Source organism: Mauremys reevesii, linkage group 1 (genome assembly GCF_016161935.1).
Source record: "Mauremys reevesii isolate NIE-2019 linkage group 1, ASM1616193v1, whole genome shotgun sequence".
Lineage (NCBI taxonomy): Eukaryota > Metazoa > Chordata > Testudines > Geoemydidae > Mauremys > Mauremys reevesii.
The window spans coordinates 101,584,874-101,598,769 of record NC_052623.1 but is presented as its reverse complement, the minus strand read 5'-3'; positions in this window follow the sequence as shown (position 1 = coordinate 101,598,769).

Below are 13,896 nucleotides of genomic sequence, written 5' to 3'. Positions count from 1 at the left end.
GTTGTAGCTTGTTGTTAGGATCCAACAGAAGTATAAGGCAAACAGAGACCTGTATCCTGATTTGCTGAGCCTTAAAGCTGTTTATATGGCCCTTGAATCAGAATTTCAACTGAAAAAATAAAGGTTATTTTTGGCGGAGTATCTTTGCTCTTTACCACAGCATAGTTTGTAAAGTAAATATACAGTCTTTTGAATTCAAATAGCAGAGAAAGCAATATAATTAAAACAAGAGCATGGAACAGCATATGTTTCCTCATAACTTCAAGCCTTGCACAAAAAGTTTATTAAAATTATGAAAACATGATGATCTACACCTTACCTGTCAACAGGACATAAGCAACAATGGTTTAAATTAGCATATAATACAATTTCTCAACACTATCACAAGTGTGTTTTATAAAAGTTAACACAGTCTCCAGAGTATTATCTACACAGAGCAGCAATGTGCACTCAAGGAGTGGTGATTTCTAAAACACACTAATGTGTTTCATGCTAACTGGCCTGTGTAGACCTGCTGCCTGAACTAGAAACTCCCTAGTGCTCATTAATGTAGAGCTGTTTCAAAGAATAGTACATTAATGCATTCTAAGAAATGTTTAGTTTGCACCAGTAGGGTTTACAGGGGTCACTTAGTGCACAACGTATTGGTGTGCTTTAGAAATTATACCTCTCTTTTGTTCTTTGCCACTCCATGTACAGAAGTTCAAAATAAATATTACTCCCTGTAACAGGCAAAACAGACAGGAAGGGAGAGGGAGGTTGGGTGTGGGAGGGGGCTTAGGGTTGGGGAGTAGGGGGTTGGGTGTGGGAGTTTGGGGTGTAGGCTCCGGGAGGTGGCTCAGAGCTGGGGCAGGGGGTTGGGGTGCGGGAGGGGGTACAGAGTGTTGGCTCATGCTGGGGCAGGGGGTTGGGGGGCAGGAGGGGGTGAGGGGTACAGTGACTGGCTGGGCGACACTTACCTCGGGTGGCTCCCAGTCAGTGGCATAGCAGGGCTAAGGCAGGCTCCCTTCAAGAACAACTTGAGGGACATCACAGAGAAGTGGAAGAAAGCTGATGTTGTAAATAACTTTATTTTTTTGATGAGGTTACAAGTATGATTGATAAAGGTAATAATGTCGACGTAATATACTTAGACTTCTGTAAGACATTTGACTTGGTATCACATGACATCTGATTAAGAAACTAGAATGATACAAAATTAGCATGGCACACATTAAATGGATTAAAAATTGGCTTACAGACAAGTCTCAAAATGTAATTGTAAAGGGGGAATCATCATCAAGCAGATTTTGAGTTTCCAGTGGGGTCCTGCAGGGATTGGTTTTTGATCTACAATATGTATCAGTAATTTTATTTTATTGCGGGTCATGGATAAAAATAATAGAATATCAGGGTTGGAAGGGACCTCAGGAGGTCATTTAGTCCAATCCCCTGCTCAAAATGTTTAAGTTCACAAATGACAGAGACTGGGAAAGTGGTAAATAAGGAGGAGGACAGGTCACTGAAACAAAGTGTTTTAATACAACCAAATGCATAGTCATACATCTAGCAACAAAGAATGTAGGCCATACATACAGGATGAGGGACTCTATCCAGGAAAGCAATGACTCTGAAAAAGATTTGGGCATCATTGTAGATAATCAGCTGAACTTGAGCTTCCATTATGATGCCATGGCTAAAGGGATGATGTGATCCTTTGATGTATAAACAGGGCAATTCCGAGTGGAAGTAGAGGGGTTATGGGGCACTGGTATGACTGCTGTCAGAATGCTGTGTCCCGTTCTAGGAGTCACACTTCAAGAAGGATGTTGAAAAATTGGAGAGGTTGGAGAGAAGAGCCAAAAAAAAAATAGTAATAAAATGAAATTATTGGCAAAAGGTTCAAAATCAAAAAAAAAGAGCTTACAAAAACAAGAGTAAGAAAAGAGAAAGGTAAAGATCACTATTTGATAACATGGAGAGCAGAAATTTGATGATAGATTTTTATTTAGAAGATTTTTATTCCATCAAAAAAAATAGTACTAAAGCATCTAGTGTAAGTTTTTTAAGTGAAGATTTTTGTTTTTTTCCTTCAAAAAAAGGAGAACTACTATAACTACTATATGTTTGGAATGAAGGCGAGTGGGGCGTGATAGAAGCCTGCTAGAATTTTAAAAGTGGATTTTAATAACATTTAAGCATAAGTAAATAAGTAGTAAAGTGCATAAATTAAAAATTTTGAATTAATCAACACTTTAACAAGAAAGAAGAAACAAAAAGACTAAATTTGAACTAACACTAAAACTAAACTGTGAAGAACCGAAAACCTGTAGAAATATGGAATGGAAAATAAATATAAAAAAATATAATATATATAAGAATAGAAAAAGGAAGAAAAATGTCAGTGCTGAAGGTATTTGATGATGATTCCAATGACTGATGAGATTGAGCAATTGACTTGTAATTGATCAATACTTAACTTTAAAAGATTCTTAATAAGTTTATGCTTGTAAAGATAATATTGTAAATCCATCTGATGACATAATTGAAAGTAGCGTAATAAGGCGGCAGTCGGCGCGCAGCGCGCGCGCGCTCGTCTCGGTTGGGGCGCCTGCGAGGCGGGCCCGGCTCGGGGGGCGGGGCGCGGCGAGGAGCCCGGGCGGCAGACCCTCGCGGGGCCGTGGACCGGCCGCCGGGCGCCTCCTGCCGGCGCGAGCTCCGCAGCTCCCGGATCGCGCGGGCTCCGCAGCCAGGCGGCGCCCGGACCTCGGCGGGGCGCTCGCCGGCCCGCGCCGGACCGAGGAGCGGGAGCCGCGCGGCGCGGCTCGCCGGCCCCGCGCGAGGGCGCTGGGCCAAGCTGCCGTGCCCGAGCGCTGCCCCCTGCCCGATTTCCTGATTTGCCCTGCCAATATTCTCACAACTTGTGTTAGTTAAGAAGTCACTATTATATGTGCACAATGGTCTCTTCTCTTTTTTGAAGCTATTTTTTTGTGTTTCTACATTCCTGATTTCTTTCTTTTTTTTAAATTTAAAAATTCTGAATTTTTTTAATTCTGAAATAAAAATTAAAACCTCTGTTTCAAAATGATAACATAAACAATTGAATGTAAATTTATTAATGAAGAAGGTTGAATTAGTTATAAATTTTTCTCACTCTTTTTCTTCTTAAATTTGAGATTCACTTTCCTCCTTTTGTAACAGACTTCCTACTTCTCTTTGATTGTTGTAAAGCCCTTTTCCCCTTTTTTACCCTTTAGCTCCATTAGCTTTTTTCCAATTTTCCACCCACAATTTACTTTATTTGCACACACATCACATCACCCCAACAAAACACACACACACACTCCTCCAACACAACATCAAACCATACAACAGCAAAACCAGAACATACAATAACCCCTCACCACTGCTAACATCCCTCATTCACCACCCTCACAAGTCAACAACAAAACAACACACAACAACCACACAAACAACACAAAACAACAACAACACAACACAACACAACAAAAACCCAAATAACTCATTTCTAAATAGCTAAAATAACAACAAATACCTCAAACACCATACATACCAACACACTTGCCATGCCATATACTCATCTTTAGTTTTACATTCCCTTTTATTATGACATCACAAATTGACTTTAGCTGTATACATTTGTATTTAAGCCCATTCTGCTATTGAAGTTAAGGGACAAAGGTGCTAGCAAATTATGGCCCCATTGGCTTGGGTCATGGAGGATTGGCTTGGGGGGAGGGGAAGAGAGAGGAGTGGGAGGTGAGGAGCTTGCAGAGGAGAGAAACCATAAGAGAAATTTTCCACTGGAGAACAAAATCCCAAACAGCTAATCACGAAACAACAAAGATGCTTCAGCATTCAAATGTGATGAAACTTGTGACTCACAGAATAGATAGGCAATGTTCACTAATGGAATGCAAAAATATGAATAGCATATGTTGAACTTCACTGATGAAAAATAAGGAAGACTTGGGAGTGGGAACTTGGTGGAAGGATGATTAATGAGTACTCTTACTTTATTGTGGATTCTGGGAAAGCATAAAAAGGGTCATGGATATAAAGAAGTAATATTCAATTTCTGAAAAGTGATCAAAAGAAATTTAGCTGTTTTGTAGTAAAAGTAACAACTTCAAATTTGGTAGAGATTTTTTCTCAGGAATATTAAAGAGTGTGAACTTCAATAGGAGTAGTCTCCATCCACTCTTAGCTTTGCCAGTGGAATTTTTAACTAGGCTCTCAAATCAGTGCTGCTAGTTCTAAGTCAAATTTAGTTTGTCTTCAGCTTTTCTCTGCTTTTGTCTGTGGCTTCCATGTCCATATTCTCTGCCATTTGGTTGGGGCTTCCTTGGCTTCCATCACTATGGCATCCCAACAACTCACACAATTCACTATACTCATTCATCCCTACATTGCACCTATATACAGCTGTGCCACAGGACTTTTTAATGCTTAAATAGATCACTCACTACACACCTATTCCCTCTAATATTTTGTTTCTTTCTATCTCCAGATCTCCAAGCTCAAGTTCTCTGATACCAGATAATAGATCATCTTGCCACTCATCATACTAGAAGTCTGTGTCAGGAACAGAACTCATAACTGCAGTCTCCCATCAGGGAGCCCAACTAAAATCCTGATCCCAAGCAAGCACAATTCCCATCAAGCTCTCAGTCAGGGAGTGTAGCTGATCATCACTCCATCAAAATGGGCTATGGCAATAAATCTCCAAATGGGTGACAGTCCAATGGGGTTCAGAAAATCAAGCTTGTTAGTGGACGCCTAAAGTTTTAACTAAAGTGATCTCAGTTTAACAGAAGGGCTCTTAGTGGCCTGTCAAATAGTAACAGAGAGTTCTTGAGTGGCCTGTCAAAGAAAGGGTTCTGGCCTGAACAGCTATAGAAGACCTGCTTTTAGATTTGCCTTAGCTAGCCTGTTTAGCTGCTGTTGCTATTTGCTGCTCTGCTGCAGTTTTGGACTGGGACTAGCCATATCTGCTAAGATCGCTTCAGTTCTTTTTCTTTCTGACATGCTTTTTCTTTCTGTTTTTCAGTTTTTTGGTTCAGAATTCAGTTTTTTAAAGCATTTGCAATTTTTTGTTCAATTGCAATTCATAGAATCAGAATTCAGTTAATTAGGTCAGAAGGTTCAGTAGAAGGAGAAAAGTTTATCTGAGCCATTCCTGACAGTCTACCATTCTGACAAATTCATGGAAGGAAAATCTAAATGATGGAAAGTCCACTTTCTCCAACATCTCACTACCCCACCAGGAGAGAGTTTTATAAGTTATTTCTAATTTGTAATCTTTTCCTAAACTTATGTGCATTTTAAGATCTTTGCCTTTTATTTAAATCTTAATCTTCTTCTCCTCTCTTAAGTTTACAAACTCCTTTTCTCCCTCCTAACTAAGGTTAATGTCCCTTATTTTTTCTCCTCCTTCTCACCTGTCCCCTTTTACAAATAAGAAAACTCAATTTTCCCTCATTTTTCTTCTTTCTCATGAATTTTAATCATTTTTTTTCTCTCTTCTCATTCTTCTTTTTTTCCATCCTTGCTGAGCATCTTTGCCAGAACTGGATTCTCTCCAATTTGATCACATCCTTGCTGAAATGTGGCACAGAACTGATCTGGTCTCTCTGTCATAGGCACTAAACTTGCTGATATTAATCTTTTAAATTTACATAATGTTAAGCACTTAGCATTTCTATTTAAGCATCCTTTGAATGATGTTTCTTTCTTTTTTAAGCTTTCCCATACCTTACTCATATCCCAGAGCTTATCATTTTGTATGTACTGTGCTTCCTTTCTATTTTGTTGCATTCTATTTAACCCATTCCATTTGTTTCATTCTATTTTTCTTAGACCATATTTAATGTTATTGATTTTTTGAATTTTTTATCTCCTATCCCTGTTTACTTTGATCTCCTTTACTTGTTCCACCTGGTGCTTAATTTCTAATTTAAACTTATATAGCAGCAAGTTGCCTCAAAGGTCTCTTCTCCATTGCATAAGGGCCCTTCAGCACAACCGAGTAACCCACCTGGTAAGTGCATAAAAAACAAAATACATCAAAGACCAGTTCCCACCCCACAAAGGCAACAGTCCCTCTTGCCTGGCTTCATCCTATTGCAAGCACAACAACTCCGCAAACCAGACAACCCCCAGCAGAAATCAAAAACTCAAACAAGCATGATTCAGAAATTGCAAATTACAAGACAGAGCTCTCCACTGGGCCCCAGAAAAAAAAGACTGAGTTCCCCAACATCCCCAACCCCCAGCTCAACCACAATCCCATCCAATGTCCCCTCCCGTCGCTCTGAGTCCAGCAGCCCACCCCCCCCAGTCTCTCTGCCCAAAAAGTCCCTCCTGGGGGCCTCCGAGTCCCCCTGCCCCAGCCCCCCTCTGCTCTGGGTCCCACTCCTGCAAGGTCCTGTTCCCACTTCCCTGCCCTAAGCTCAGCCTGGGTCAGTTCTGCCCTGGAGCTGCTGTCCCTGCTCCAGCCCTCTCTTCCACTGCTCTGCTCCACTCTGCCAGTGGCCTGCTGGGCTGCCTCTGGCTGGCCTGTGCTCCTCTGCTGCAGCTCCTCTCCCTGCCTCTGTCCTGGCTGCTCAGCTGCCACATTCACACTCTCCTCTCCAGTCCTCTAGCTCTTCCTGCCACAAAGCTCTCTCCTCTCAGCTGCCTCAGCCTCTCAGTAGCACAGTACTCAGTCACAGCCTCTCTTTAGCACAGTACCTTAGTAGCCATTTCAGCCAAGGCTCCAGCTCAGCAGCTATTTCAGTTCTTAAGTCAGAGACATCTCACAGTGGCTCTGGCAGTTTCAGTGTAGAGGCTTCTGGAATCAGCAAACTTCTTGCACCACCAAAAGATTCTCTCCAGTGGAAGTCTCCTCTATGCTTGGCACACACAGAGTGCCTTCACCACCAAGTACAAATCTCTGTCAATCTACTCTCTCTTGCTTTGTCCTCTCTTCCTCCCTGCCCCACTATGCTCAATCAGTGGATAATATGAAGTGCATACTATCAACAAATGAAACCATTTGTCAGTTCCTCATTTATTGAATGGGATGACAATCCTGCCCCAATTACAACAAAAATGGGGATCAAAACAGTTTTGCACCCATTTTACAGTAGCTCCATCTAGGTTGCATTTCCCTAGTTTGTTTATGAGAAGGTCATGCGAGACAGTATCAAAAGCCTTTACTAAAGTCAAGATACACCATGTCTACCGCTTCCCCCCTATTCACAAGGTTTATTACCCTGTCAAAGAAAGCTATCAGGTTAGTTTGACATGATTTGTTTTTGACAAATCCATGCTGACTGTTACTTATCACCTTATCTTCTAGATGTTTGCAAATCGATTGCTTAATTATTTGCTCCATTATCTTTCCCGGTACAGAAGTTCAGTTGACTGGTCTATAATTCTCTGGATTGTCCTTATTTCCCTTTTTACAGATGGGCATATTTGCCCTTTTCCAGTCTTCTGGAATCTCTCCCATCTTCCATGACTTTTCAAAGATAATCGCTAGTGGCTCAGATATCTCCTCAGTCAGCTCCTGGAGTATTCTAGGATGCATTTTATCAGGCCCTGGTGATTTGAAGACATCTAATTTATACAAGTAATTTTTAGCTTGTTCTTCCCCATTTTAGTGTCTTCTGTTTCTACCTCATTTTCACTGGCATTCACTACATTAGACATCCAATCACCACCAGCCTTCTTGGTGAAAACAAACAAAGAAGTCATTAAGTACTTCTGCCATTTCCACATTTTCTATTTTCCCCCTCACTGAGTAATAGGCCTACTCTGTCCTTGGTCTTCCTCTTGCTTCTAATGTATTTATAGAATGTTTTCTTGTTACCCTTTATGTCTCTACCTAGTTTGATCTCGTTTTGTGCCTTGGCCTTTTTAATTTTGTCCCTACATGTATTATTTGTTTAATTCCTGTAGAAGTCAATGGGAATTTTAAGCGGCATAGTTAAACGGAACTAAGTCCCTAGATCAACAGACAAGTTCTTCCGTCAACCTAACTACTACCTCTTGGGAAGGTGGATTACCTATGCTGAAGGCAGAATCCCTCCCATCAGCATAGGTAATGACTACGCTGAAGTTTTAAGTGTAGACATGCCCTAAGACAAAAAGGGGTTGTGAACCCATGCAACATTTTGCACCATGTGGGTGGGGGGTTCCATTGGATATTGTGCCCAAGTGTGTGGGGGAAGGGAGAACACAAAACAAAGAGAAGCAGAGACAAAGCCAAGCTAGAGGGAAAGTTTTTGGGTCTGTTGACTAAATGGGTAGGGGGCTGCAAGCTAAGAAACTGCTCCTTTTGTTTTCGATCCCTTCTACATTCAGAACAGCAGGACTTTGTAAATAAACAAAACTGCATCAAAAAATACCTGACTAGTCCCAATTTCTCATCCTAACTGGAACATCTCCAGGCCCCAAACTTTGATTAGCTGTTCAAGTCAGAAATGGGCAATGACATTATACTTGGCCTGCAAAGACCAAGTACACTGCACTGCTTTACCTTCTCAGCTCAGACTCATGTCAGGCTCATTGAGGACTTTTACATTCATATTTACTGTCAGCTAATAGTAATACCACTTACCTGGACGTATATTAACAACAATAAATGGACTTAACTTCTAGTTTGTAAAGCAACAACACTGATAATGAGAAAAACCAAGCCTTAGGATATTCTGTTTGGTAGGGACACCATTTCTCAGAAGCCTTGCTTTGAAAAACTGACACACAGAGCAGGAGTAATTGGGGGAGGAAAAAAACACTTATGCAAAGTGCCAAAAAAGGCCATCTGGATCTGGAGCGTTATTAAATGAGAGCAGCTGAACTGTAGCCTGCTTCATTTTTAAAGTAAATATAGGGACTACTAATGCTTCCCCTGTCAGCCAAGGGGAAAGGAGGGAGCCTGCCTTTGAAAGAAGAGCAATCACACAGGAGTTTGGAATGCGCAAGAAGATTTAGATGTTGTTTCATTGTAATCAGTGAATGTATAACATATTCTCAGGGCTTCCCGATACATTGAACATTATTTGTTAATTTTGTTTTCTTGATCCAACTGTCCTTTCCACAATATAACTTTCAGTGAGTAAAAGCAGACTACATTTTATAAAATAAAACTTGTTAAAGTGTTGTTGTCCTTGAAGCAGGCTTTACAAACCCCTAATCCTGTATAACAAATCACGTGCTAAAAACAGGTATGAAATTGCTGTCACAGATTAAAGAAAATAAATAGATAAACCGTGGTATGTATAGGATATGTTGAGTATATTTAGAATATTTGTAAAATGATATTGCTCTAATTACACATCTCATGGAACACGGGTCAAAAATATCTTTTTTTATGAACATCTCAATAGAAAAGATACTAAATCTGATATAATTTCCATTCCATATGTGATTTAATATTTCTTACAATTTATAAAATTAGGTCTTATATTTTCAAAGATGCTTTCAAAAAGACATGCACAAAATTTGTGCACTCATCTGCTTAGAAAATAATAATCATCCCCTTGGGTACATGATGACTCAGTTTCCATGGGCAAATGCTGTTTGTTGAGTTCACAGGTGGGTGGCTGTGTAAATTTTACAGGCATTTTGTCAATTAAGAGGCATCATCGTAGACAGCTGGATGACTCAGCCGTTGGTAATAGGATATGGAACCTTTTAGCTCTGTGTCACTAGTTCAAATCCAATGCAAATTGATAGTGACCAGAAACCATTGCTCTCATTCACCCACCTAGGTGAAAAGACTACTCTGTGCCGCTAATCCAATCAACAGTGAGGAGAAAGCATGGCTAATTAGCCACTTACCATTGCAGAAGAAACTGTGCAAATCAATCAGCAATCTTCTGATCAGCATGTGCTCCATTTTTCATCAATTGATGTGTCAACAGGTGGTTTGCAAAGTTTCTAACTAGTTTTTTTCCCTTTTCACTGCAAAGTACTCATCAAATCTCAAATGCATTTAGAGGCATCCACAGAAAAAAGGCTTTAACTGATTCATGTTCTAAGGTAAATCAGCATAATATACATTTGAAAATGAAATATTTTGAGATCAAAGAGTACCATTCAAAACATCATTAAATTCACTGATGTGATTTTTATTTTCAGTACAAACTGCAGCCTGTTTTTTGTCAGATTAAAAACTTAATTACATCTGCTGTTGTTAAGTATCTCGAACATGTTGCTTAAATTTCACCATGAGGAACAGAGATGGAGTAAAAGCACTAAAAGATGAAGGGCAAAAATGCTGCAATGATGTTGCTTAGTAACTGAAAGCTTGGTTCTACAATTTGGTTGTCATTCCTTGTATTTTAAACTCCATGGTTGTGAAATGAGTCATTAATAAGGCTATGATTATGTCACAGAGGTCATGGAATCTGTGACTTCCATTGACCTCCATGACATTTTCTTCCCTGGGGCTGGAGCTCCCAGCCAGCCCCGCCCTGGCAGCTCCCAGTCCCCAGCCTGGTGGGGGGACCCCACAGCTGCCCAGCCACGGCAGGCAGGGGGACCCTGCATAGCTGCCCAGCTGCAGCTACCAGCTTCCCAGGACAAGGGGACCTCACAGCAGCACAGCCCCAGGGTCACGGGGACCCCAGAGCTTCCACAGACAGCAGCGGTGGGGGACTTGGGAGCCCCAGCAGCAGTGGGTGCTGAACCCACCTACCCCTTTTGTCTAGGATATTTTTAGTGAAAGTCAGGGACAGGTCACGGGCTGCCATTAATTTTTATTTCCCCATGACCTGTCCCTGACTTTTACTAAAAATATCCATGACAAAAAAAAAACTTAGCATGAGACATTAACCCAGATCTCTTAGACATGTGCCCTGATCCACAAAGGCACTTAGGCACCTAAACCCCAGACTTCAGTAAGTGTGGGGTTTAGGTACTTAAATCTCATTTTTAGACTCCATTGCAATTCACAAAACTCTTACCAAATCCTGTAGAGGCCTAAAATCACTTAGTGTCTGAGGCTAAGTCTACACAGCAATCTAAGCCCAGGGATAGCAGGACTCAGGTCAGGTGACCTGTGTCAGAGAACCCTGGGCTTGAGCATCTACATTGCATTTTAACCTTAGGTTAAGAATTTTTGAATCTAGGGCTCTGGCATTCACAGGGCAGTGCACAGACTGAGTCAAAGTAAACATATTCCAAAGTGCCTAGTCCCTTGTGCCCCACCCATATCAATTTTCTACCCCTAGGAATGTGGTGCACTTTGGGAAAACTTTACTGCCCCCCGTTTTCTAACTGTGGCAGAGCTATTGATGGGACTCAGATGCCCATAAGGAGCACATGAGTACCTGAACAGCATAGTTTACTCCTTTGGTGGCTGTCTCAGTAGAATGACTGCAGTTTGAGAAGACTTTATACTGAACTACCAGCTACTCTGAGAACTGGGCTTTCTAGCTCCAGACTGAGTCACATTGGCAGGAAAATGCGTTTTGAGGAGTATTAGAACATAAGTATCCAAGGCTGTCAAACTATTACAATGAAACTTGGCAATTCTTATTTTTTAAAATGGGCTGTTCAATGAAGGCATTTTGTTTGGTTGTTTTTTTTGGGTGGGGAGGGGTCTGTTTGTTTTGAAGTTTAAAGGTATCAGAGGAAACACACACACATGCCCCAGCCAGGCTGCTACGGTGGTGAAGTGCATCCCTAGAGCTTAGGGTGCAATGTGCTCCAGCATCTTCCAGGGATCCCGTATCCCTACCCCTTCCGCACCCTGGGAAGCAGGAATAAGGGATCCCCGGGAGGCTGGGGGGAAGTTTTCGGGCTGGCTCCCACTCACTGCCCTCATAGTGCACGCTGCCTGTGCACCCCTGCACATGTAACCCCAGCGAGGGAAGCCCGGGAGCAAGGGACAGAGAGGGGAGCAGGGACTAAGTGGCTGCTCTGCTGGGCGGGGGAGCAGCTGGGATGTTGTGGGTCATCCCTCCCCTGGCCTTGCTGAGCTGGGAACCCTGCTGCATCCCCTCCCTGCAGGGAAGAAGGGTGATCCCACTCTGCTCTCTGGCCCTTGCTTCTGGGCCCCCACTCCCTTCCTTGTGGCTGCGTGTGCAGGGACGCCTGGGCTGCATTACACTGTGAGGTAGGAACCAGCCCTCAAAACTTCCCCATAGCCTTCTCTGGTGGCAGCTCTGACTCCTCCTTGCTGTGGGGAAGTTTTGGAGCTGGCTCCCACTCACCGCCCTCACAGGGCACACAGCCCCAGGGAGGGCACGGGCAGGCCCAGGAGCAAGGGCCAGAGAGTGGAGCAGGGACCAAGCATCACCCAGCAGGGAGGGGGAGTGGCAGAGTTCCCAGCTCAGCACGGCCGGGGAGGGATGACCCCCAACATCCCAATGGCCGGGAGCCGCATCCTGCCTGTCAACTTTGCTCCCTGCTCTGGGCAAGCTCCACACAGTAGTGAGGAGGAGCCAGAGCCGCTGCCATGGGAGGAGCAGGAAGGGGGAGTGCACTTGGTCAGACAGTAACGGCACTTCCGTCTGCTGCCAGGAACTCTGGGATACATCTGGAGGACTTCCAGGACCAGAGTCAAGCCAGGGCCACGTGCACACAGGAAACCAATAGAGCTCGGACCCTAGGTTTCAGCTTAACATGGGCTCAGACCCTCCAGCCCTGCAGGGTCCTGGGACCTTGGGTCTGAGCTTTAGATTAGCACATTTGCAGCATAGACTCAAGGAGGGTTTGGCTTGAGCCCAGGATCAGATCTGGGCTTAAATTGTTGTGTAGACATACCCTGAGACAAGTATTCAGGATAAAAGTTCCCTCAGAACCTATGTGTCTGCCTCTGGGCATGCACACTACTGTATTGTGATAGAGGCCCAGGGGCCTCTATCGCACCTGAGCCCACAAGCAATCCACAAACTAGGGGTAGGTAGGCGAGTGAATGCCCAATTTATGTGCAGGTCCTGATCTGGTAGGCGTGATCAGAGGCTGCCCACCACATCAGGTTCCATTCAGAATCTTTCTGGAGAAAGAGTTTGTGATGATGCCTACTTTAAAATGTTTAGTCCCGTGATTAGCGCACTCACCTGGGATGTGGGAGACCCAGGTTCAATTCCCTCACTGCCAGATGAAAAGGATTTGAATACAAAATACCCCATCTCTCAGGAGAGTACTCTAACCACTGACTTATAGGATATTCTGATGGAGGGGTTCCTCAGTCTCTCCTGTTCAAGCTATTCCACTGTGGATTAAAGAATGATTGGAGCAGGGGGACTAGGACCTCCAGGATAGATGCCCAACCTCTGGACTACAGTTGTTTCTCTCTCACCCTCCCCCAAAGAACAGTCAAAGTGATGAGCCTTTCATCTCATTTAGGAGAGACCTGACAGCCTTATTAACAGTTAACCTAACATATTGTCCAGTTTAGACCCCACACAGCATGCAATCTGTCTTTAATTTTAGAAAAAAGAATACTTTTCTGTTTGGAAAACAAGATACTGACTATAACGCTTTGGACTCAAGATGATGTTTATATTTATTGCTCTTTATTTGTTCCAGTAATTACTTAGTCCTATGGAACTCTGAAAATTAGTTACACATGTTTAACTCAACTTTTCCATGAAATCTGGAAATACTATAGCACACTGAAACACAGACACCATATCTGAACTGTGGCTGATCTGTATGCACAAATATGTAGTTTCACATAAAGAGACATAATGCTCTAAGCAAGAGGGAATAGCCTTTTTAATACATATAAACAGGGATTGAAAAATCCACTCATCTATTTGCCAGTCATGACTAGTACCCGGGGCTGTATTATCTTTTCCTTGGAGTCCTATCTTCAGCCTGAGGTAGCTTTTGCCAAGGAGTCAGGAGGAATGGTTCCTGCCAGGGGCTAGAGATAATCTGTAGGGAGAGGTAGGG